Below are 23773 nucleotides of genomic sequence, written 5' to 3' on the forward strand. Positions count from 1 at the left end.
TTAATATGGTAATATATAGCAAAAGTTGCAAAAAAAAAAAAAAACAACAAAAAAACAAAAAACAAAAACCATTTGTACCAATAATTCTATTTTTGGAAATATACACTGAAAATGTAATCAACAAAAACAAACTCTGTTTGAAGATTCCCGCCAAGATGGCAGAGAGAACACACACACACATCTACTTAATCTCCGTCTTTGCTCTCAGAATTTATTTCATGACAAGCCTTGGAATTAGTGCTTGACTGAAAAAACAACAACCCACAAATAATTACCAACAGAAGACATCCTTGAAATTCGCCAGAAAAGCTCTGTTTTTGCTCTAGGGCGGGGATGGTTAGAACAGCACAGGCTAAGAGCATGGCAGGCAGCTCAGATGGGAAGGGGGGTGAGGTGGGATCTCAGCCATTTCTGTGGAAATAACTTTACCACAGTGTGGCTATTTTGCCTTGGCAGCAAGCCTACTGGCCAGTAGAGAAGCTGTAAACACAAGAGGTAAAGACTATAACCCCAAAAAACTAGGGTCTCTCAGGCCCTGGCCACACCTATCCAGAGTGTCTCAGCATGCTCTCAGTGTCTCAGTCTCAGAGCATAGACATGGTACAGCCATTGCTGTCCTGCTAGTGCCTCACTGCTGCCCCCTGCAGTCTGTAGAGGAAGCACGGGTATACCATCCAGCCCCCCTCCCAAAAAAAAACCCAAAACAAAACAGACTGCATTTTTTTTTTTTGCTAGTCTGTCTTCTTTGATTCTTGCTGACAAAATGAGCAAAAAATTTAAACGGACTATTGATAGCTTCTAGATGATAGAGAGCAGACTTTAAACCTTGAGGAGACTAAAAACAGACTGTCTCCAGATGAATGCCCATAAAGGATATGATCTGGTCCTCAACACACAAGATTCTCATGGAAGAAATTTAAAAGGCCCTTAGAAGAGAGCTAGAAGAAAAATGGGAAAAGGAAAGGGAAGCTTGGGAAGAGAGTTTGGATAAATCATCCCACTCATTTAAAAATAGAGTGAATAAAGAAATCAAATTCTTGAAAAACAGAATTAGTGAATTGGAAAAAGAAAATAGCTCCCTAAAAAATAAAATTGGCGAAATGGAAAAAAATTCCATAAAACAAAACAACTTACTTAAAAATTCAATTGGACAATTAGAAAAAGATGTAAAAAAAGTGAAGAAAATAATTCACTGAAAATTGGAATTAAGCAAATGGAATTGAATGACTCGAGGAGACACCAAGAATCAGTCAAACAAAACAAACAAACAAAAAAAAATCAAACATTGGAAAAAAAAGTCAAATGACTTCTTGGGAAAAAAACAGACCTGGAAAATAGACCTAGGAGAGACAGTCTGAAAATTATTGGACTCCCTGAAAAATATGATGAAAAAAAAGAGTCTGGACACTATTTTCCAGGAAATTATCAAAGAGAACTGCCCAAGTGTTTTAGAAACAGAATAGACATTGAAAGAATTCATTGATCACCTGCTGAAAGGGACCCTAAAATCAAAATTCCAAGAAATATAGTGGCCAAATTCCAGAACTATCAGACAAAGGAAAAAATACTGCAAGCTGCTAGATAAAAATCAATTAAAATATAGAGGAGCCACAATAAGGATTACTTAGGATCTAGCAGCATCCACATTAAAGGATCGAAGGGCCTGGAATATAATATTCCCAAAGGCTAAGGAACTTGGTATGCAGCCAAAAATAACTTACCCAGCCAAAATGACCATCTTTTTCCAGGGAAGAAGATGGACATTCAACAAAATAAGTGAATTTCATCTATTTTTGAAGAAAAACCAGATCTACACAAAAAGTTCGATCTTCAAATACAGAACTGAAGAGATTTCTAAAAAGGTAAAAAAGAAATCTTGGGAACTATATTTCTGCTATAAAGATATATAAAGAATACATGTATACTTTTTTCTAGAAACTAGAGGTGGAAAGGAAATTGTGCCTGGAAAAGGGTAAAGTGGGGGTCTTACATATCTCAAAGAGGCAAAGGAAACCTATTATATCTGAGAGAAAGAATGGAGGGAGATGAACATAGTATGTGCCTTACTGCCATCAGAATTGGCTTAAAGAAAAAAAAAAATCAGATATATTCAATTTATGGTAAAACTTCTCCTACCTCATTGAAAAGTAGGAGGGGAAAAGGGAAGGATTAAGCTAGGCGGAAGGGAATACAGAAATTGTGAGGAAAACGGATAAGATGAGGGAGGAACTCTAAGGTGAAGGGAGGGATACTGAAAAGAGAGGGCTGTGAGAAGCAAGTGGTACTCACAAGTTTAATAATGGGGAAGGGGGGTAAGGGGAAAAGAAAGGAGAAAAGTATAAACAAGGGTTTACAAGATGGCAAGTAATACAGAATTGGTCATTTTAACCATAAATGTGAATGGGGTAAACTCCCCCATAAAGAGGAAGACATTAGCAGACTGGATTAAAAGCCAGAATTCTACAATACGTGGTTTACAGGAAACACAAATGAAACAGGGTGATACATAGAGAGTAAAGGTAAAAGGTTGGAGCAGAATCTACTATGCTTCAGGTGAAGTAAAAAAAGCAGGGATAGTCATCCTCATCGCAGATCAAGCAAAAAACAAAAATTGATCTAATTAAAAGAGATAAGGAAGGGCACTATATCTTGCTAAAGGATAGCATAGATAATGAAGCAATATCAATATTAAACATATTTTCACCAAGTGGTGTAGCATCTAAATTCTTAAAAGAGAAATTAAGAGAGCTACAAGAAGAAATAGACAGCAAAACTATAATAGTGGGAGATCTCAACCTTGCACTCTCAGAATTAGATAAATCAAACCACAAAATAAGAAAGAAGTCAAAAAGGTAAATACAATACTAGAAAAGTTAGCTATGATACATCTTTGGAGAAAACTAAATGGAGACAGAAAGGAGTACATTTTCTTCTCAGCAGTACATGGAATCTATACAAAAATTGATCATATATTAGAACATAAAAACCTCAAATTCAAATGCAGTAAGGCAGAAATAATAAATGTATCCTTTTCAGATCACAATGCAAAGAAAATTACATGCAATAAAAAGCCAGGGGAAAATAGACCAAAAAATAATTGGAAACTAAATAATCTCATCATAAAGAATGATTGGGTGAAACAGCAAATCATAGACATAATAACTTCACCCAAGAAAATGATAATAATGAGATGTCATACCAAAATGTGTGGGATGCAGCCAAAGAGGTAATAAGGGGAAATTTCATATCTCTAGAGGCCTACTTGCATAAAATAGAGAAAGAGAGAAGATCAATGAATTGGGCTTGCAACTAAAAATGCTAGAAAAGGAACAAATTAAACCCACCCCCAGTCAAACACTAAACTTGAAATTCTAAAAATAAAAGGAGAGATCAATAAAATTGAAAGAAAAAAACTACTGAATTAATTAATAAAACTAAGAGTTGGTTCTATGAAAAAAACAATAAAATAGACAAATCCTTAGTAAATCTGATTAAAAAAAGGAAAAAGGAAAATCAAATTGTTAGTCTTAAAAATGAAAAGTGAGAACTCACCAATGAAGAGGAAATTAGAGCAATAATTAGGAGTTACTTTGCCCAATTTTGTGCCAACAAATTTGATAACTTAAATGAAATGCAAGAATACCTTCAAAAATATAGCATGCCCAGATTAACAGAGAAAGAAGTAAATTGGCTAAACAGTTCCATTTTAGAAAAAGAAATAGAACAAGCTATTAACCAATTCCCTAAGAAAAAAATCCCCAAGACCAGATGGATTTACATGTGAATTCTACCAAACATTTAAAGAACAATTAACTCCAATGCTGTATAAACTATTTTTAAAAATAGGGATTGAAGGAGTCCTACCAAATTCCTTTTATGACATAGACATGGTACTGATACCTAAATCAGGTAGATTGAAAACAGAGAAAGAAAATTATAGACCAATCTCCCTAATGAATATTAATGCTAAAATCTTAAATAAAATATTAGCAAAAAGATTACAGAAAATCATCCCCAGGATAATACAGTATGACTAAGTAGGATTTATACCAGGAATGCATGGCTGGTTCAATATTAGGAAAACTATTAGCATAATTGGCTATATCAATAAGCAAATTAACAAAAACCATATGATCATCTCAATAGATGCAGAAAAAGCATTTGATAAAATCCAACATCCATTCCTACTAAAACTCTTGAGAGTATAGGAATAAATGGACTATTCCTTAAAATAGTCAGGAGCATATATTTAAAAGCATCAATAAGCATCATATATAATGGTGATAAACTGGAACCATTCCCAGTAAAATCAGGAGTGAAACAAGGTTGCCCACTATCATCATTATTATTCAATATTGTATTAGAATTATTGATCACAAAATAGAAAATTTGATTACATGAAATTAAAAACCCTTTGTACAAACAAAACTAATGCAAACAAGATTACAAGGGAAGCAACAAACTGGGAAAACATTTTTACAGTTAAAGGTTCTGATAAAGGCCTCATTTCCAAAATATATAGAGAATTGACTCTAATTTATAAGAAACTAATCCATTTTCCAATTGATAAATCGTCAAAGGATATGAACAGTCAATTTCAAGATGATTAAATTGAAACTATTTCCACTCATATGAAAGTGTTCCAAATCACTACTGATCAGAGAAATGCAAATTAAGACAACTCTGAGATACCACTACACACCTGTCAGATTGGCTAAGATGACAGGAAAAAATAATGATGAATATTGGACAGTGATGCATTGTTGTTGGCCTTGTGAACGAATCCAACTATTCTGGAGAGCAATCTGGAATTATGTCCAAAAAGTTAACAAACTGTGCATACCCTTTGATCTAGCAGTATTCCTACTGGGCTAATATTTCAAAGAAATACTAAAGAAGGGAAAGGGACCTGTAAGTGCCAAAATGTTTGTGGCAGCCCTTTTTGTAGTGGCTAGAAAATGGAAAATGAATGGCTGCCCATCAATTGGAGAATGGTTGGGTAAATTGTGGTATATGATTGTTATGGAATATTGTTGTTCTGTAAGAAATGACCAGCAGGATGAACATAGAGAGGCTTGGCGAGACTTACATGAACTGATGCTGAGTGAAATGACCAGAATCAGGAGATTATTGTACACTTCAACAACAATAATGTATGAGGATGTATTCTGATGGAAATGGATATCTTCAACAAAGAGAAGATCTAATTCAGTTCCAATTGATCAATGATGGACAGAAGCAGCTACATCCAGAGAAGGAACACTGGGAAATGAGTGTAAATTGTTTGCATTTTTGTTTTCCTTCCCAGGTTATTTTTATCTTCTGAATCCAATTCTTCCTGTGCAACAAGAGAACTGTTTGGTACATATATTGTATCTAGAATATACTATAATATAGTTAACATGGGGAGGGGATAGAGGGAGGGAAGGGAAAAATCAGAACAGGAGTGCGTGCAAGGGATAATGTTGTAAAAAATTACCCATGCATATATACTGTCAATAAAAAGTTATAATTAATTTTAAAAAAAGGGAGACAAGGAGAAAAAATTTGGAATACAAGGCTTTGGAGAGGTGAATATTGAAAATTACATTCATTGCATGTATTTGGAAAAATAAAATAGTATAAAACAAACAAAAAAAAGAAGATTCTTATAGCATCATTTTCTAATTGTAAAAACAAAAATTTAAATAAAACTGGAAGTACATTCAATGAGAGAATGAAATAAAAAAAACTTGGATAAATTGTTATTAAATATATATAGTGGAAAAAACAAATGTAAAGGAACAGAGTACCACATAAGAGGAAAGAAGGATAAACAAAATGGAAAAAAGGATTCATACATAAGGATCACGCATATAAAGGATTACATTCAATACTTACAAAGCGTAATCAAAAAGTCCTAACATTTTACAAACTGAAATTCATTGAACGAATAAGTGTAAGGCAATTTTGGTTGTATTGATACTTAAAAAAAAAAAAAAATAAAAAAATAAAAACAAAACAAAAAACTATTTGGTTTATCTGGAAAACAGAGTACAGATGAATGAATCAATCCCTTGTTTGTTAGATAGTATTAAGATTTGTTTCATTTTTACTGAGAACCAAAGTAAATAAAACAGATTTAGGTTAGTAGAAGGAGAAATATCCTGCCTAGAATTGATAATTTTTTATGAAGAGATGAAGACCATGCACTCTCCTTCCATGTGGGGTTATTAAAGTATAAGATGCTATTCATTTGGAATCATTTAGACATAGTTTAGATTATCAGGTCATGTTTCTTCACTGTGCACATGCCATTCAAGTTTTTTCTTTCAAGCCAGAGAAAGATAAAACTGAAAAATAAAAAATGACCAATCAATTATATTTCAAATTCCAAGTTTGGCTAAATTTCTTATAATACAATAATATTCCATCACATTCTTATACTATAACTTGCCCATCTATTCCACAATTAGTGGGTATCCTCTCAGATTCCTGTTACTTTAAACGAAGAGCTAAAGGTATTAAAATATATCATTAGTGCGTGTTTTGTTTAGGATTAATTTCTCTATTCTATTCCCTTTTGCAATTCTCTACTCAACTGTGGATATGTATATATATATAATCTCTCCTTCTTTGACCAGTTCAGAAGACAATAAGGTTCAAATGTCAATTGTACCCCTAAACTACTCTCTACTTTGAACATATACAGTATATACATATATAGATAGACTTCTAGTTGTACATCTCAACTATGTGATATTTTCTCCTAGATATTTTCAGATATTTCCTTCTTTTGATCTTCATGTTTTTTTTCTTCCTTTCCTTTTCTGATAGTCTTTTAAGATCATTAGATATGAAATATAAAAGAATCACTTCTAGAATTTCTGTCCAATTAGGTTTTATTACCACTGAAGATGACAGGGTTCAAAGTTTTATTATATAGTGTTATTACTTCTCAGTCATATCTGACTCTTTGTGACTCTATTTGTGGTTTTGTTGGCAGAGATACTGAAGTGGTTTGCCATTTCCTTCTCTAGATTATTTTGCAGATTAGAAACTGAGGCACACAGGGTTAAGTGATTTTTCCAGGGTCCTATAGCTACTAAGTGTGTGAGGTCAGATTTGAATTCAGGAAGAGGAGCTTTCCTGACCCTAGATCCAGTGCTCTATTCAGCCTTAGGGGTCAAATGAGGCACATATCAACTTCCTATTTTAGAATGTAAACAGTTTATCCCTGTTAGATTTTTAATAATTTGTTGTGCTTTCTCTTTTATGTTTCTTTTAAATCCTTTGTGTTTGAAATAGTTTCTATTCAGTTCTGGTCATTTTGTCAGGAATGCTAGAAAGTTCTCTTTCATTAAAGTCTCTCTGCTTATATTCAGTTTCTGGATAAGAATATATTGTTTGCCTTCTAAAAATCATATTCCAAGTTCTTATAAAACCTTACCAAAGCAGCATACTCTCTGAAAATAAGAATGGATCAAGGAGAAGCCACTTAGCAAGAAATATACAAAAGTAAAAAAAAACTGACACCTTAGAGGAAAATGTAAGGTATCTATCTATCTTATAGCAAAAAGCAAACCAAACCCTGGCTTAGAAAATAGACCAATGAAGGGGAAAAAAAATGTAAGCTTCCTTAGATTCATTGAACTATTTGAAAACCAGAATCAAAATAAAGAGCCTAAACATCTCATATAAAGATATCTTTAAAAGAAAGTTGCTCAGAACTCCTAGAACCAAAGGGCAAAGTAGAAATGGAAAGAATACCAGTCACCTCCTAAAAGAAATTAATAGGATAGCTAAAATATAAAGCTTTTAGGTCAAAGAAAAATACTGTAAGCAGTCAGAAAGAAAGATTCTACTTTGCCCTTTGGTTCTAGGAGTTCTGAGCAACTTTCTTTTAAAGATATCTTCATATGAGATGTTTAGGCTCTTTATTTTGATTCTGGTTTTCAAATAGTTCAATGAATCTAAAGAAGCTTACATTTTTTTTTTTTCCCTTCATTGGTCTATTTTCTAAGCCAGGGTTTGGTTTGCTTTTTGCTATAAGATAGATACCTTACATTTTCCTCTAAGGTGTCAGTTTTTTTTTTTTTACTTTTGTATATTTCTTGCTAAGTGGCTTCTCCTTGATCCATTCTTATTTTCAGAGAGTATGCTGCTTTGGTAAGGTTTTATAACTTTTATTCTAGACTGTTAATTCTCTTTCCAATTATTTCTTCCATAGATTTCATTGCTTTCCCAGTTTTTCCTCTAAAATCTCTGAAGCTTTCTGAAATTATTTCATTTATAAATTATTATTTCATTTATAAAAACATTCATTTTTTTAAAACTCTTGCTTCATTTTTTTCTAAGAATTCTAGTTGAATTTGTGCCCAAACTATTTTTTTTTTCTTTGAAGCTTTATTTGCAGATGTTTTGGGATCATTTTTTCTTCTGAGTTTATATAGTCAGCGTTCCTATCACACAATATTTTTTTTCTCCCCAACAAATTTCATTTTCCCAGTACCTTTTGACTTCAGACTTTATATGAAGACCAGGATCTACACACTGTTATAGGAAGGTTTAGACTCAATTGACTGTTGCTGTCTTGAGATTAGTGAGAATTGTGTTATTTTAGACTCTCAGGGATATAAATCTCAGTGCTCTCAAAATGCAAGGAAAAATTTGATTGTTAACCTCCCTCCACTCAATCTGAGTATGAGCAACAATTCACTGCTGCTCTGGATTAAGACACTGATCTAGGTGGAAAGTTCTGGTGGTTGAGAGTGACAGAACTGTAGGCCTCTTTAAAGTCTAGGGATTTCTTTTCTGATTATTCCTCTAAAAGCTTCAGAATGTACTAGAAGCTAGTATTAACGGTATTCTCTGGTCACAAGTCTCTTTTTAAGGCAAATGTGGATTTGTGACTCAGAATTGGTATTAGGCAACAAACTTGCCAGTTAATGGCAAGTTACCATACAAAGTCATTGTATAGTACCAATCAAGTTAACAGAGAATATTTTATAGAACTAGAAAAACTAATAAAATTCATAAGATGAAAGGAAAAATGGTGAAGAATCTCAAACAGATTTTAAAAAGCGGTAAGGATAGAGGTCTGGGGATATAAAGAAATATAAAGGACAATCTTTGCTCTTAAGCAGTTCATAGTCTAATGGAAAAGAAAATATGTAAACAAAAGATATACAAATAAATTATATATACAGGTGTATGTGCTGCCAGCAAATGGGGGATTTTATATTTGAATCTGAACGTGGTAGGTAGGGACCTACTACTGGAGATTTAATAAGTAGGGGAATGGCATGGTCAGAACTTTGCTATAGGAAGATCACTTTGTAGTAGTATAATAGAACAATAGTATAATATTATAATAAATATTTATTAAATATTATTTTAATATTAAATAAATAAAAATAAAGTAGTATAATAGTAGTGTAGTATGCAGTATGGTAAGAGTTGTATAACAGAATTTTCATGATACAACTTTCTCCCACATAACCTGATTAGTCTCAGATTCCTTGATGTAGCTTTCTAGTCTAGGAGCATAAAATGTCCCTGACCTTTTGGTTAGCTAGATATTTAATTAGTGGTCCCTGGGCCACTAACAGTCTGGATGCCTGAGACCAAGTGAGTTCCCTATCTTGATGCCCACGTTCAAAGATGGAGATGTGAAGGACCATCAAACATCCCATTAAATCTAAGGCCCACTACATTTGTTCATATTTTTACTGTTAAGTCTAAGCAAATTTCCTTTGTGAATGTTCAGTGACTTACATCAAACCTGAATTAAGAAGAGTGCTGGCCTTGGAATTGGAGCTGTTTTTCCTGCTCCTCTTCCTCTCCCCACCCCCTCAACAAGCAGGGAAGGCCTTGTGGTAGGCAGTTCCACTTAAGGGGATGAAGGCCTTCATCACAATAATGGTGATATCAGAGAGAAGAGAATGAATTCTGATATTATGGAGATAAACTCAATAGATCTGACGACAGGCTGAATATAAGAGCCTTGAGTGACATTTCCTAGTCACAAACTTGAATAAAGAGAAGGAGGAAGAGGAGAAGGAGAAGAGAAAAACGAATATTAGTAAAAGGAAGCGAAAGAAGAAGAAGAGGAAGAAAAGAAAAAGGGAAAGGAGGAGGGGGAAAGGGAAAGAAGAGGAAGGGCAGAGGAGGAGGAAAAGAAAGAAAAGGAAGAGAAAGAGAAGGAAAACAGGAGGAAAAGAAAGAGGAGAAGGAAAAGGAAGAAAAATGGAGGAGAAAAGTAAAGAGAGAAGGAGATAATGGGGGAACCGACTCCCTTCTCCCCAATTCATCCCTTCACTCACCCGCGATTCACCAAGGGAGCGGGGCGGGAATCTTCCGCGCCTCTGGTCGGGGCACAAGTGACCCCTTCCTCAGCTCTCGGGTCCCGTCCGATTCCACCTAAAAGGATTTTCCCGTGGGCCGGAACGATTCGTCCACCCAGGTCTATAGGGTCAGGAAAACAAAAACTACAAGTCTCAGAGGAGATAGAGGAAGACTTACTGGACTCGTAGGCGTCCCCTAGGCAACCGCGGTCCCTTCCGGCACTGGGGTACCGCCCTCCCTCGGCTCCTCCTTTCTGCTTCCTCTTACTAAACACGAGAATTAGCTCAGTCCAGGCAGCCCGGGCTGAATTTTTGGGGGGCAGGTCGGGACGAGGTGGGCGGTAAGGAGGAAGTGCGCATGCTTGGTTAATAAAGCTTAAGAAAGCCTCTCGGCTTTCAAGCACAATTATATGGAATTGGTTAATATGGGTAGCTGGGGGTGGAGATGGGAATGATACGTATGACTGCAGCAGCCTCACGGGAAATGTAGTCCCTTTCCTTCCTCCTAAGTAGTTTGTTTCGGAACCTCAGGGAGCATCTTTCCTTGCTGTGATTTCTCCTTGCTCCCCGTTTGCCCCACTCAAGGCTAGATGCCTTTGCCCGGGGCTGGCCGCCGAGTTTGTGTGGGCTTCCTTCTGTAGGGACTGACATTAGAGGGTTTGTCATTGCTTGCTGGTGCCTTTTCTACATTAATGCTGCTCCTCCAAGGAAAGGGTAGCCTGAAGCTGGGGTGCGGAGCTGCAGAGGGGAGTTTGCAAAGTTTTAACTTTGAATTTTTTCTGTACGACAGGTTGGGGGAAGATTTAGTCCCCTCGTTTTTGTTTTAAAGGACAAAGGGGCTAAAACCTTTTAATCCTTTCGTGCTTTGGGAGGGGGAGGGGGGAGAGGGGAACGACTTAGTTTAACTCAGAATCCTGAAATTTTGGAGCAGAGATAATTATCACAGATCAGTTTTATGTCAAATCTGTCAGGAACTTTGCTTGACTACTACTTAATGATTAATCATACAACTGTTATTACCTTTCTTACAAACTTCCCCTTCCCCTAAATGTTGTCTTATTACTACACTTTATTCCATAGAGATCTCATCTGTTCTATGTATCCCTCTGTAATTTATAATTTTAGGGAGTTGCCGGAGTGCTGAGTATTTAAGTAATTTAACTTGCACATCTCTGTACAAAGTACTCCAAAATTTATAAAAGCTACCCATATCTTTCTCTTAAGCTGTGGTCCCACGTCTCCAACTTTATATTATTCATCAAGTTCAATATGTCGAAAAAGGAATTTACTTCTGGTTCAAATTCTTACTTCTCTTCGATGATCATCATCATCATGATATCACTTCAGTTTAAAAATTGTCATTTTGTTATCTTTTCTCTCCTGCGGCCTGTCTCATATGTAATAAATTGTAAAAAAACAAAACAAAAAAATCCCTTTTACCTTTGCTATATCTCATGTCAATCTTGTTTTTTACTACTCATACACATTAGCATCACTCTAATGATTAGATCTTCTTGTTTGAATTACCATAACCTAAATACTTTCCTCTTTCACCTTTACCCAGCTACCAAAAAATATGGCCATGTTATTCCCCTTTTAAAAAAAAAAAAAAATAAATAAATAAAAAAGAATAACAGTGACTCACTGTTGTCTATAGGATAAAATACAACTTCCTTACCCTGACTTTTAAGGCTTTCTATAACCTGACTTTATCCTACTTTCCTAGACAGAGTTCACATTATTGCCCCTGACATACTTGCCAAACTGGGCTAATAATTGTTATCTAAAGTTGGTATGCCATCTTTTGGTTTTGTGCGTTTTTGGGAATCTCTCTCATCACCTCTAACTTCTAAGTTCCTTTTATCTTCCTTCAGGGGCAGCTAGGTGAGCAGTGGATAGAGTAAGCCTGGAATCATGAAGACCTGAATTGAAATGTAGTTTCAGACAGTAGCTCTATGATCTTGGGCAAGCCACTTAATAAAGTAGATCACATTTTTGTAGTCCAAATGATTGAAAAGTGAAGAAAATTCAAGATATCACTGTTTATTGTTTATTAACTAAAATAAAGCATTTGATTCAATACAGCAAAATATCTTAAAAGCTCTCTAAAGAGGTATCTTTTATGAAAGTATAAAAATCATGTAAAATTTATAGCAGATAAAAAAAAAGAAAGATATAACAGCAGAGATAATGCTCTGATTATAAATAGGAAGTAGAATATATAGGGGGATGTATAATTAACAAAGGTATTTGCTACTATCTTGGGAATTTTTATTTCAGAGTCCAAATGGAAGAGGTAATTCTACTTTTTCGGTCCTCCAGAGGCTCTTGTTGGCAGATAATTTTATGTTGTTTATGTTATTCCTTGGAACACGGCAGAGCCTTCTACATGACTTCCATAATTACTCAAAATACTTGACTTAACTAGCAAAAATCTAGTTGGTGAAAAATTTATTTTTCCAGACAATTATTTACTGTTGTAAAGATAACTAATGGACTTAGTCCATGAATACGTGTTCTTGCATGGTCACTGTACATAGCTAACCAGTTTGAGAAGAGTGGGTTGGATGATCTTTATGAAACTGTGCTTTTAGTAACCCCCAGAATCACTCTGAAAACAAAGACATTTAAAAAACATTGATGATATATGTCTGTCTGATGTAGATTACCACAGTCTTTGAATAACTGAAAGTGAATTTATCTAAAGCATAATGCATAGATGCATTTTAGGTATAGTAGACTTTATATGTATTAAGGTATGCAAAAATTGAAAAAAAAAAGATATTATCATGAAGTACTTCCACTTCATGACACTTCTCTGGACCATGAGAAACATAATCTTGAAATTCTGTAGTTAGAAGTTTGTTATTAGCTCTTCACGTCCTAATGCAGATGGTATTTTTTACACCCCCAGATCTGCTGCCCTAAAAAAACCCTAAGACCTTTACTTGATAAACATAAAGAAATACTGTCTTATTGCCTATCTGGGAATGGCACCCTTAGTGTGATAATCTTTTTCTCCTGTCTAGGATAAAATTCCTTTTGTATGACAAATGTATTAGGGAACTTTTATGTTTCTTTCTATAAATACACGTCTCTGAAATCACGTGATACTGACTTCCCTGTTCTGGTGGGGTTCAGTCGCTAGCTAGCAATAAAAATGCTCTTAAATTTTCATCATTCTGGCTGTCCTGTATTTTCTCTCACCTGAGAACTTCAATTAGAGAAATGAAAAGAAAAAAAAAAGAAAAATATCCCCAGACCTCTATCCTTACCGCTTTTTAAAATCTGTTTGAGATTCTTCACCATTTTTCCTTTCATCTTATGAATTTTATTAGTTTTTCTAGTTCTATAAAATATTCTCTGTTAACTTGATTGGTACTATACAATGACTTTGTATGGTAACTTGCCATTAACTGGCAAGTTTGTTGCCTAATACCAATTCTGAGTCACAAATCCAGATTTGCCTTAAAAAGAGACTTGTGACCAGAGAATACCGTTAATACTAGCTTCTAGTACATTCTGAAGCTTTTAGAGGAATAATCAGAAAAGAAATCCCTAGACTTTAAAGAGGCCTACAGTTCTGTCACTCTCAACCACCAGAACTTTCCACCTAGATCAGTGTCTTAATCCAGAGCAGCAGTGAATTGTTGCTCATACTCAGATTGAGTGGAGGGAGGTTAACAATCAAACTTTTCCTTGCATTTTGAGAGCACTGAGATTTATATCCCTGAGAGTCTAAAATAACACAATTCTCACTAATCTCAAGACAGCAACAGTCAATTGAGTCTAAACCTTCCTATAACAGTGTGTAGATCCTGGTCTTCATATAAAGTCTGAAGTCAAAAGGTACTGGGAAAATGAAATTTGTTGGGGAGAAAAAAAATATTGTGTGATAGGAACGCTGACTATATAAACTCAGAAGAAAAAATGATCCCAAAACATCTGCAAATAAAGCTTCAAAGAAAAAAAAAAAACATAGTTTGGGCACAAATTCAACTAGAATTCTTAGAAAAAAATGAAGCAAGAGTTTAAAAAAAATGAATGTTTTTATAAATGAAATAATAATTTATAAATGAAATAATTTCAGAAAGCTTCAGAGATTTTAGAGGAAAAACTGGGAAAGCAATGAAATCTATGGAAGAAATAATTGGAAAGAGAATTAACAGTCTAGAATAAAAGTTATAAAACCTTACCAAAGCAGCATACTCTCTGAAAATAAGAATGGATCAAGGAGAAGCCACTTAGCAAGAAATATACAAAAGTAAAAAAAAAAACTGACACCTTAGAGGAAAATGTAAGGTATCTATCTTATAGCAAAAAGCAAACCAAACCCTGGCTTAGAAAATAGACCAATGAAGGGAAAAAAAAAATGTAAGCTTCCTTAGATTCATTGAACTATTTGAAAACCAGAATCAAAATAAAGAGCCTAAACATCTCATATAAAGATATCTTTAAAAGAAAGTTGCTCAGAACTCCTAGAACCAAAGGGCAAAGTAGAATCTTTCTTTCTGACTGCTTACAGTATTTTTCTTTGACCTAAAAGCTTTATATTTTAGCTATCCTATTAATTTCTTTTAGGAGGTGACTGGTATTCTTTCCATTTCTACTTTGCCCTTTGGTTCTAGGAGTTCTGAGCAACTTTCTTTTAAAGATATCTTTATCTTATGTATTAGTCACCCTGCCATTTGGGGGTGGGGGAAGGAGGGGAAAAATTAGAACAAAAGGTTTGTCAATTGTTAATGTTGTAAAATTACCCATGCATATATCTGGTAAATAAAAACTGTAATGTCCTGTTGTCTCTCAATTATATCTTTCTCTGGGAGGAGGTTTCTTTTCTGTAAAATCTTTTCCTCTGTGAGCAGGTTTCTTGGGAGGCTTCTGGAGACTCTAGCCAGAGTGAATCTTGAATCCTCTTCTTCCTGAATCCTGGCTCTGAATCTCCTTGAGCTTCCCTGAAGTTCTCCCAGGAAGTCTTGTTCTTCTCTCAGTCCTTGACTCTCTCCTTCCAGACTGCCATCCAAACTCAAATATCCTGGGAGGCAGCCTTGGTGACTCCTTATATCCTGAATGGACTTATGGGTATTCCAAAGGTGTAAACTCCTTTCAGAAGACTAAAGGTGTAAACTCCTTTTAAAGATGTGAACTAAAGGTGTGAATTCTGAGTTAGAGAATTGCCAAGTACCAACCTACCACCTAGTAAGAACCTAACATCTCCCTCTTTCTTTTGATTTAGAACATAGGGTGGTCATGACCTTGAAACAGGTATACATAAATCCATTAATATGGGAAATATTACACATAATTACATAAATTACATAAATACATAGTAACATAACACATGCTAGAAGTTATGTAACAAATAACATGATCAAATAATCATAAATTGAGAATTTATACATGTATAAATAAGTCCATTGTTCATTAGTTCATGTGCCATAAATCCAATAATTCCTGCAAGTTTTAAAGTCCTGCAATAGTCTTCATCAACAATTTTTCATCTCAAGGAATCTCTGCTGGTTTTCAAGTCCTTTTAAAAGTCTTCTTATCAGCCATGCCCTTTCAGTGTCAGATGTTTTTTAGATCTTCTTTGTTTAAAGGTCTTTCTCTTTTTCTGTCTTTCTCTGATGGACAAGGCAAATACAACTTGTTGACACCCATCTGATTCCTTCTCCATCTGAAGAAATACAAGCAAACCCTCTCTCCCAAGCAGTTAACCTATCTTCCATTCACCCTTTTCCGGGTCTCTCCATATCACCTGGCGATTATCTAAAGATAATGGAGTTGCTCATACTGGACACTGCCCTTCTGGTAGGTTATAAAACCTGTCTGCCAGAGCAAGTGCATCTTTGTCAAAAATTAAAAAATTAATGATATAGAGAACTAAATTTAGAAGTTCTCTAGGGTTACCTGTGGCTCCCCCTTTCTTTTGTTTTTGGAGGAGTATCTTAATGCCTCTGTTTATTCTCTCTACTATTGCCTGACCTTGAGGATTAAAAGGTATGCCAGTGGTGTGTTAAATCTTATACTGTGCACAAAATTGTGAAAAATGTTTAGAAGTATATGCAGGTCCATTATCTGTTTTTATTTTTTAATTATTTTTATTTAAAAAATCTTTTATTATTTTATAAAAAAAAAAAAATCTTGCTCCTTTACCCACCCAACCTGTGAATCCTTGTCTTTAAGTAATCTCCACTATCTGATTCCTCCACTCCTGTTCCCAGGGCTGTTTAGCATTACTAAAGCAATATAATTGCATATTAATAAATTAATTTTAAATTATGACAATCAACTGTATACCTGCTATTGCTCAACAATCCTTCTCTAACTCTTGCTGAATCCTATCACTAGTGCCAACTCTTCTCTTCTACAAAGCCTACCTCCAGTTTCTAAATTTAAAGCAGATAATTTGGTCATTTATTTCATTAAGAAAATTGAAGCCATCTTAGATTACCTTCTTTGAGAATCCTCATTTGTTCTTCAAACCTTCTTGGTGTCATCCATCCATCCATCCATCTAGCTTTCCTTTCCTTCCTCCATTTATATTTCCAATTTAAATTAATCCCTTCACCTGTATCTTTGATCCCATTCCTTGTAATATCAGAACTTTGGTCTAGCAATTATTCACTCTCTCATGCATTTTCTATTTCAAATTTAGTTTGAAACTGATTCCTTTCAATCTAGCTATAAACATGTTTCTATCTCCTTGATCATAATAAAGACTCTCTTGACCCTACCCCATCTATTTACTGTTCCATCTTCCTGCTCTCCTTCACAGGTGAATTATTGAGAAAAACAAACCTCAGTGCTTAATGTCTTTACTTCAGTAACCTCTCACAATTTGATTTTTGTCCTCATTGCTCTTGACTTAGGGAGGACATGGTAGAAATCAAGTTTTTGAAGGACTGTCATTTGGAAGAGGGATAAGATTTACTTTTTATGGCCTTAGGAGGCACAACTAGAAATAATAACTTGGAGTTGTGAAAGGGTAAATTTATCTTGATCAGGAAAAATTTCTAACAATTAAAATTATTGCCAACCTTGGTGATGGAGGCCTGTAATCTCTGCTAAGGAGGCTAAGGACTGATTGAACTCATTAGTTATAAATTACAGCTGATTAGATGGCTGCACTGGGAGCAGGAGGCAAAGTGAGAGACTACTAGGTTGCCTAAGGAAGGACAAAACTTCCAAGGTCAGAAATGGAAAAGATCCAATCTTTCACACCCATCACCATGGGTCAGCATGAGTGGCCATTTATACTTCCAAGCTGAGAGAGATAGAAGATTCAGTCTCAGACAAACAAATAGAACGATTCAAAAAAAAAAAAAAGAATGGGGTGCTAAGGAAGCATTGGGTATCCCCTCCTTGGAAATCTTCAAGAAATAAGTAAATGATGACTTGCTGGACATATTGTAAGGCAATGGTGTCAAACTCAAATAGAAATACATGCTTATGACTGCATATGGACTCAGAAACACACAAATTAACATTATTTGTATTTAATTATTTAAAAATTTGTTTTGTTAAACATTTATCAATTATATTTTAAATTGGTTCTGCCACACTAGTGAGTTTTGCAGAGCACAGTATTTGATATCCTTGTTGCAGATAGAATTGTTTTTCTGTCTTATATTCCTTGTGGTATGATTAGTAAAAGTAGTGGAATTCACCAGAGTGGCAGTAATAAATACAGAGAATGTGTCTGCCGATAGATGGAAAAATAATCAGAAGCTACTATCCCTACTCAGTTTAGGAACTCTCTCACGTGTCCTTCCAATTGCTTATCAGCCAGTAGCCTTTAGAGAGAAGATTTATTGAGTATGGTATATAAACAGTTTGTATAAAGCATTTCCTCCAGATTGGAGATATTCTTTCCATGTGCTCATAATAGGACTCTAGGATGAGTGGACTCAGATTTATACAAGTAGTTTGGCGAACACATTCTAAATGGTTCCTTGAAGAGCTTGGTTCCTGGAAATCCTTTTCTCATTTTGTCATCCTTGTGAGGTTGTCTAAGTATTTGCTGCTGGGCTCCATGCTGGACTCCAGAAACCAGTTCCTTTGCAATAGTAATCTATAGCCAACACTTCTATCTCTTATGATGGGTCATGTCATTTTCATGTTACTATCTTTTCATCTATCTGCAGAGACTTCCGTGTTCATCTATCACTATTACTCTGATGAACTCTGCTACTCCCACTAATCATGAGTGGAAGTTTTGGTGAAACTTTAGGGTAGGGTGGGAGAGGAGGAATTCTATTTTTCCTCCAAAGTGGTGTTCTCTAAAAGGCTTGATTGGAATTTTTCTATCACTAGACTATCTGCTGCTCAAATATGAGATTTTTTTTTCTTTTAAAAATAATTTTGAATTAAAAATTGATTTATGAAATGAAACAAGCATTTCCCTAACAGTATAATAAAAAGATGATTGTTTATGAAACTGCAAATCTATACTCTCCTTCAATTTATCTTTGTAGCTAAAGAAATCAGCATCCTAAATGTGTGTAACACTATCTCATTTCTGTCTCTAAGCCACTAAGAACTAGTTCTCCTCCCTTTTTCTCCTCTTCTCTGACATATGGATAGGTATTCTCTAATAGAGAACAAAGATGTTTTTACATCATTGAGCCTTGCTTCCCTAGACATAGCTTCTTGGTATTTAAACAAAGTATAAGCTTTGATTCATTTTATTCATCTGGGCAAATGGGAAGGAGAATAAAGTGGAGAGCAGATAGTAGACATAAAACCTATAGCCAAGTTATACAGGGACAAAATATAGAATAAGGCAACATATATGTATATATGCACATATATATTTATATATATATGATATATACACACACATATGATATATGCATACACAGATATGTTGGCTTGAACTTAGCTTTTTTCCACTCCAAAATTTGCCCTTTCTCTTAAATCTCCTATTTCTATGAACAGTGTCATCATTTTTTGTATACTAAGTAATTTTAAGTTCTTTCTCTCATTCATTTTGCCGATAATCATCAAACTCTATCAATTTTACCTTTGTAATATCTCTCATATTCATTCTTCCTTTTCTATTTCTATTATCTTCACCTATCCAAATTTATACCTTCTTATCCTCTCTTTTAAGTTATTATTATAGCTTCTTAATTAATCTCACTATCTCCAGGTTCATCTTGAGAAGGAGCATTGGATTTGGGGTTCAAAACCTATCTGTCATTTACTGCTTGTGTGACTTTGGGTAAAGTCACTTACCTTGTCTGGACCTCAGTTTCCAAAATTGTGAAATGAGAGGATTGGCCTAGATGGCATCTAAGATCCCATCTGGCTCTAAATTATGATCCTGTGTTTTCATTTCCTTCAACTTTATATTAGAACCATAGACCTTAATGTGGCCAGATAAATCTTAATAGACATCTCTCAGGATTGCATATAACTATATATACATGCAATGAAGTTACATGACCATACACGTAAAGAGAAGTGATATAATTACATGTATGAGTAAAAATATTGTTCTGACAGTAGGATGAAGGATGGATTGGAAGAGAAGAGAGAAGACAGAAAAATCTATTATGAAGCTATTAGAATAGTTCAGGCAGATGTTAATGAAGGCATATACTTGAGTGTTGACAATGGGATTAGAATTAAAGGATGGATAAAGGCTGAAGCAAAGGGACTTGGTTATTGGAATATTTTAGCATTAAACAAATACTTATTAAAAGCTAGAAAAAAAGGTCATTGGATATGTCATTTAGGCCAGTAATAGTGAGAGACTTTTAGATTGCAAAAAGTTGAGGAGAAGCTTATTAGTAGAAAAATAGAGGAATTGGATATAGACAGCTTTTTTAAAAAATGAATTTAGCTCTGAAGAAAAGCTAAGAGAGTAGTTGAATAGGGGCAAAAGGAAAAACTTTTTTAGGATTAGGAAGACTCAGAACTGATTGTAGAGAGAAGAAAGGGAAATTTTGAAGATAATTATAATGATAACAATTAGCATTTATGTAACTTTTGCAGAGTACATGAATTATGTCATTTGAACCTCACAACTGTATAAAATAGGAACTGCTGGTGTCATCTCCATTTTATAGATGAGGAAAATGAGGGAGAGGCTAAGTGACTTATAAGTGTTGGAGATAGAATTGAACCTAGTTCCTCCTGCCTCCAAATTCAGCACTCTGATGGGGAATGGAGACAAGAATGGTTGTTGAAGCAATGGCTGTGTGTGTGTGTGTGTGTGTGTGTGTGTGTGAGAGAGAGAGAGAGAAAGAGAGAGAAAGAGAGAGAGAGAGAGAGAGAGAGAGAGAGAGAGAGAGAGAGAGAGAGAGAGAGAGAGAGAGACAGAGAGAGAGAGAGAGAAGAGAGAGAGAGAGAGAGAGAGAGAGAGAGAGAGAGAGAGAGAGAGAGAGAGAGAGAGAGAGAGAGAGCGCAATAGCTGCCTTGGGGTAGAAGGGATAGTTTGTTTTTTTTTTTTTTAAGAATTAGGAAGATAAGTCAAATGGAAAGGAATAGTCAGGTCAATAATCAAAGAGAACAATTGAGGTCTTGATATGGCAAATGTTTTGAAAGAGCCATCATAAGGAATAAGATTTCCTACTATTCGTTTCACAACTCTCTTCAACTTAATTTCTATTTCTCTCCCCAGCTTTAAAATATAATTGTTAAATATTTAAAATGCTTTATTTTCAGCTCTCATTTTACACTAGTTCTTTGGAATATAATAAATTAGTAATAAAAGATCTAACATTTGGGACCTAAATTGCATTCTTCTGATAAACCAATGACCTTTAAATGTTATTTAATTTGTGTATTACAAGAATTTAAAAATAATAATAGCTAACATATATAGAGTTCCTTAAAGTTTATATGTGCAAACCTTGTTACCTTATTTTATCCTCCCAACTCTGAGAGATAGATACTATTTTACATATGAGGAAACTGAAGCAGACAGAGATAAGATGACTTGCCCAGGGTCACACAGCTAGTAAATTTCTGAAGCTAGTTTTGAGTTGAGGTTTTTCTGACATCAGGTCTTATTCTTCAATCACTATGCCACATACCTATAGCCTGTAAAAGAGGATGGCAAATATGACTTTCTCAACCTTATAACTCTGAGGCATACAGATTTTACAGAACCAATATTAAGAAGCTTTATTCATCTTTTAGACAATGACCTTTATATGTATTTATTTTGACTACTTTTGACACAGCAAATAACAAAGAAAAATAGCAAACAGAATGAAAACATTTTATAAATTAGGAAATGAACAATTATTTGATTTGTTCAAAATCTAGTAGCTAGTGAGTGAATAGCAGAGCTGAGATGAGACCTAAATTCTAATCTCATCTCTGCCACTAGCTAACTGTGTGACCTTAAGCATACCTTTAACATTTTAAGACTTTGGTTTCCTCAGAAGATGAAAGAGCTTCAAACACCTCAAAGTTCCCTTGTAGGTATGTGACTTAAAAAAAAAAATCTTTATAGTTCAAAGTACTAAAACAATTGACCTGAATCTCATTTTATAATCCTTTTCCCAGTATATCAATACATTATGAAAATGAAAACATTTTTTCTCCAGATGTTAATTTTTATTAACATAGGATTAGCATAGGATATTGGCTAGATTAGATATAGCTTAACTGAATATCCCAATATGCTCATCAGGATAGTGTAGGGAATAGAATGTTGATCTGGTACTAAGTATGTAAATTATTTTGTATAATGACAACAATGATGGATTAAGTAGACAGAATTCCTAAGGGTCTGTGATAACAATGAAGTTGCCACAATAAAAAGCAAAGGTATCTTGAATATATATGTATATATCAGTGAGGGCAAAGCAAAAAGTCATGAACTCAACCACCACTTTTATTTGCTAATAAATATCTTAATAAACAGGCTTACTCCATCTGTAAGACCTGATAATTCCTCTTAATAAATCATAGAAAAATAAAATACAATAATAATTAGTAATTTGTACTTCATACAAAAAATCTTATTATGTTGTTCAGCAGGTAGTTTTGCTAAACCCCATATTTTTTTTCAGCAAATAGATGGCAAATGTAATGCAGATCACCATAAAAACTCCCTAGTGTTGAGAGCTGAGCATTCTATAACACTATTAACTTGTAGGCATGCCAGCATATGAAAATTTACGTGGAGTATCATAATAGTATATTGGGCTTTTAAAAGATAAAAACAATACCATTTCAAATAGGCATGGGATACTTCACTCATGAAATAAAATGGATAATTGATAGAATCTTCTAAAGAGTGTGATTCAATTGTTAATACCATTTCACTATGTTTATCTCCCTATCATAATTGTAGTATGTATTGGGAACCTGAGTGCAAAGTAAACATTGCTGATGTTATCCCAAGAAGAAAAGTAGTTTAATTCCTTGTTTGCCTAAACTATGAGATCTTATTTCTCTGTTGCAAAACAGAGGGATGCATTGATAATGTTTAGAATTAATGGCAAACATGTTCAAAGATAAGTTCTCCAAAAGACATACTATCATGACATATGTGGACAAAAGCAATTTTCAGCAGCAATTATAGCTCTGTGAAGGATAAAAACCTAGAAAGGGATAAGCTAGGCATCTTTATGTAATTGTACTCTTTAGTCTTCAGCCAATCAGTAAAGTTTGTAAGATTTCTGCCATAACCAAAGATTTCTTATGTGTTCTTTGATTTTGATGATTGCAACCATAGAAGCTATCTACTATTTAAATTTTGACATGGTTGTTTAAATAATGTCTAAAGTGTCTCATCAAATACATATTATTATGTATACATACAGTATTATATCTCATGGCTATGCTAGAACAGCAAACAATGAAAAGCAATCTTATTTACTCACCATCTAATTTCACAGAAAATACACAGAATAGAAACCCATGTTTAAAGCCCACCTCCTGAAATAAAACATCAAATACAACTAGAATGACCACATTTTTCCCATCAAATAGGAAGACCTATATCTAAGAGTATAACTACCATATTGCCTCATGGTTCTTTTGAAGGAAGGAAAAGCATGAATGCTTTTAATTTGACAATAAAATGGACAAAACAGAGTTATTGCTTTAAAAAAAAGTATTAGAACATAGTTCTGTCTTTCGTCAATTTTTGGAGTTGATTAAAAATGAACTAATGAAGATGACTTTTTAAAATATGATTTTTTGTACCAAAATGTATTATTATTATTATTATTTTGGTTAAAACATCTTATGAACAATATGTCTTTTGAAAGTCAATGCATATTTTTTTTTTAAATGAGGAATGAAGGCAGGTAGGTGGCACAGTGGATAGAGCACCAGCCCTGCAGTCAGGAGGACCTGAGTTCAAATTTGATCTCAGACACAACACTTCCTAGCTGTGTGATCCTAGGTAAGTCACTTAATCCCAATTACCTCAGGGGAAAAAATGAGGAATAGTGAAGATTTTGGTCATGAATCTCTTT

General features: G+C 34.4%; 1 protein-coding gene across 6 annotated transcripts in view; it reads right to left on the minus strand.

The window, feature by feature from the left end:
* Window positions 1-14878, minus strand: part of ARL6 (ARF like GTPase 6) — a 47051-nt gene extending 32173 nt beyond the window's left edge. Inside the window, exons 1-2 of one of the 6 annotated variants that reach the window (XM_074299842.1) lie at window positions 14761-14878; window positions 10305-10547 (exon numbers count right to left, since the gene is read on the minus strand). The gene's annotated coding sequence lies outside the window, so the exon portion shown is untranslated. Of the gene's footprint in view, window positions 1-5089; window positions 5339-10304; window positions 10669-14760 lie in introns of those variants that run through there. The other 5 variants (XM_074299838.1, XM_074299837.1, XM_074299843.1 and 2 more) reach the window with 5 other exon arrangements.
* Window positions 14879-23773: the final 8895 nt, after the last annotated feature.

Source organism: Sminthopsis crassicaudata, chromosome 3, assembly GCF_048593235.1.
Source record: "Sminthopsis crassicaudata isolate SCR6 chromosome 3, ASM4859323v1, whole genome shotgun sequence".
Classification (NCBI taxonomy): domain Eukaryota; kingdom Metazoa; phylum Chordata; class Mammalia; order Dasyuromorphia; family Dasyuridae; genus Sminthopsis; species Sminthopsis crassicaudata.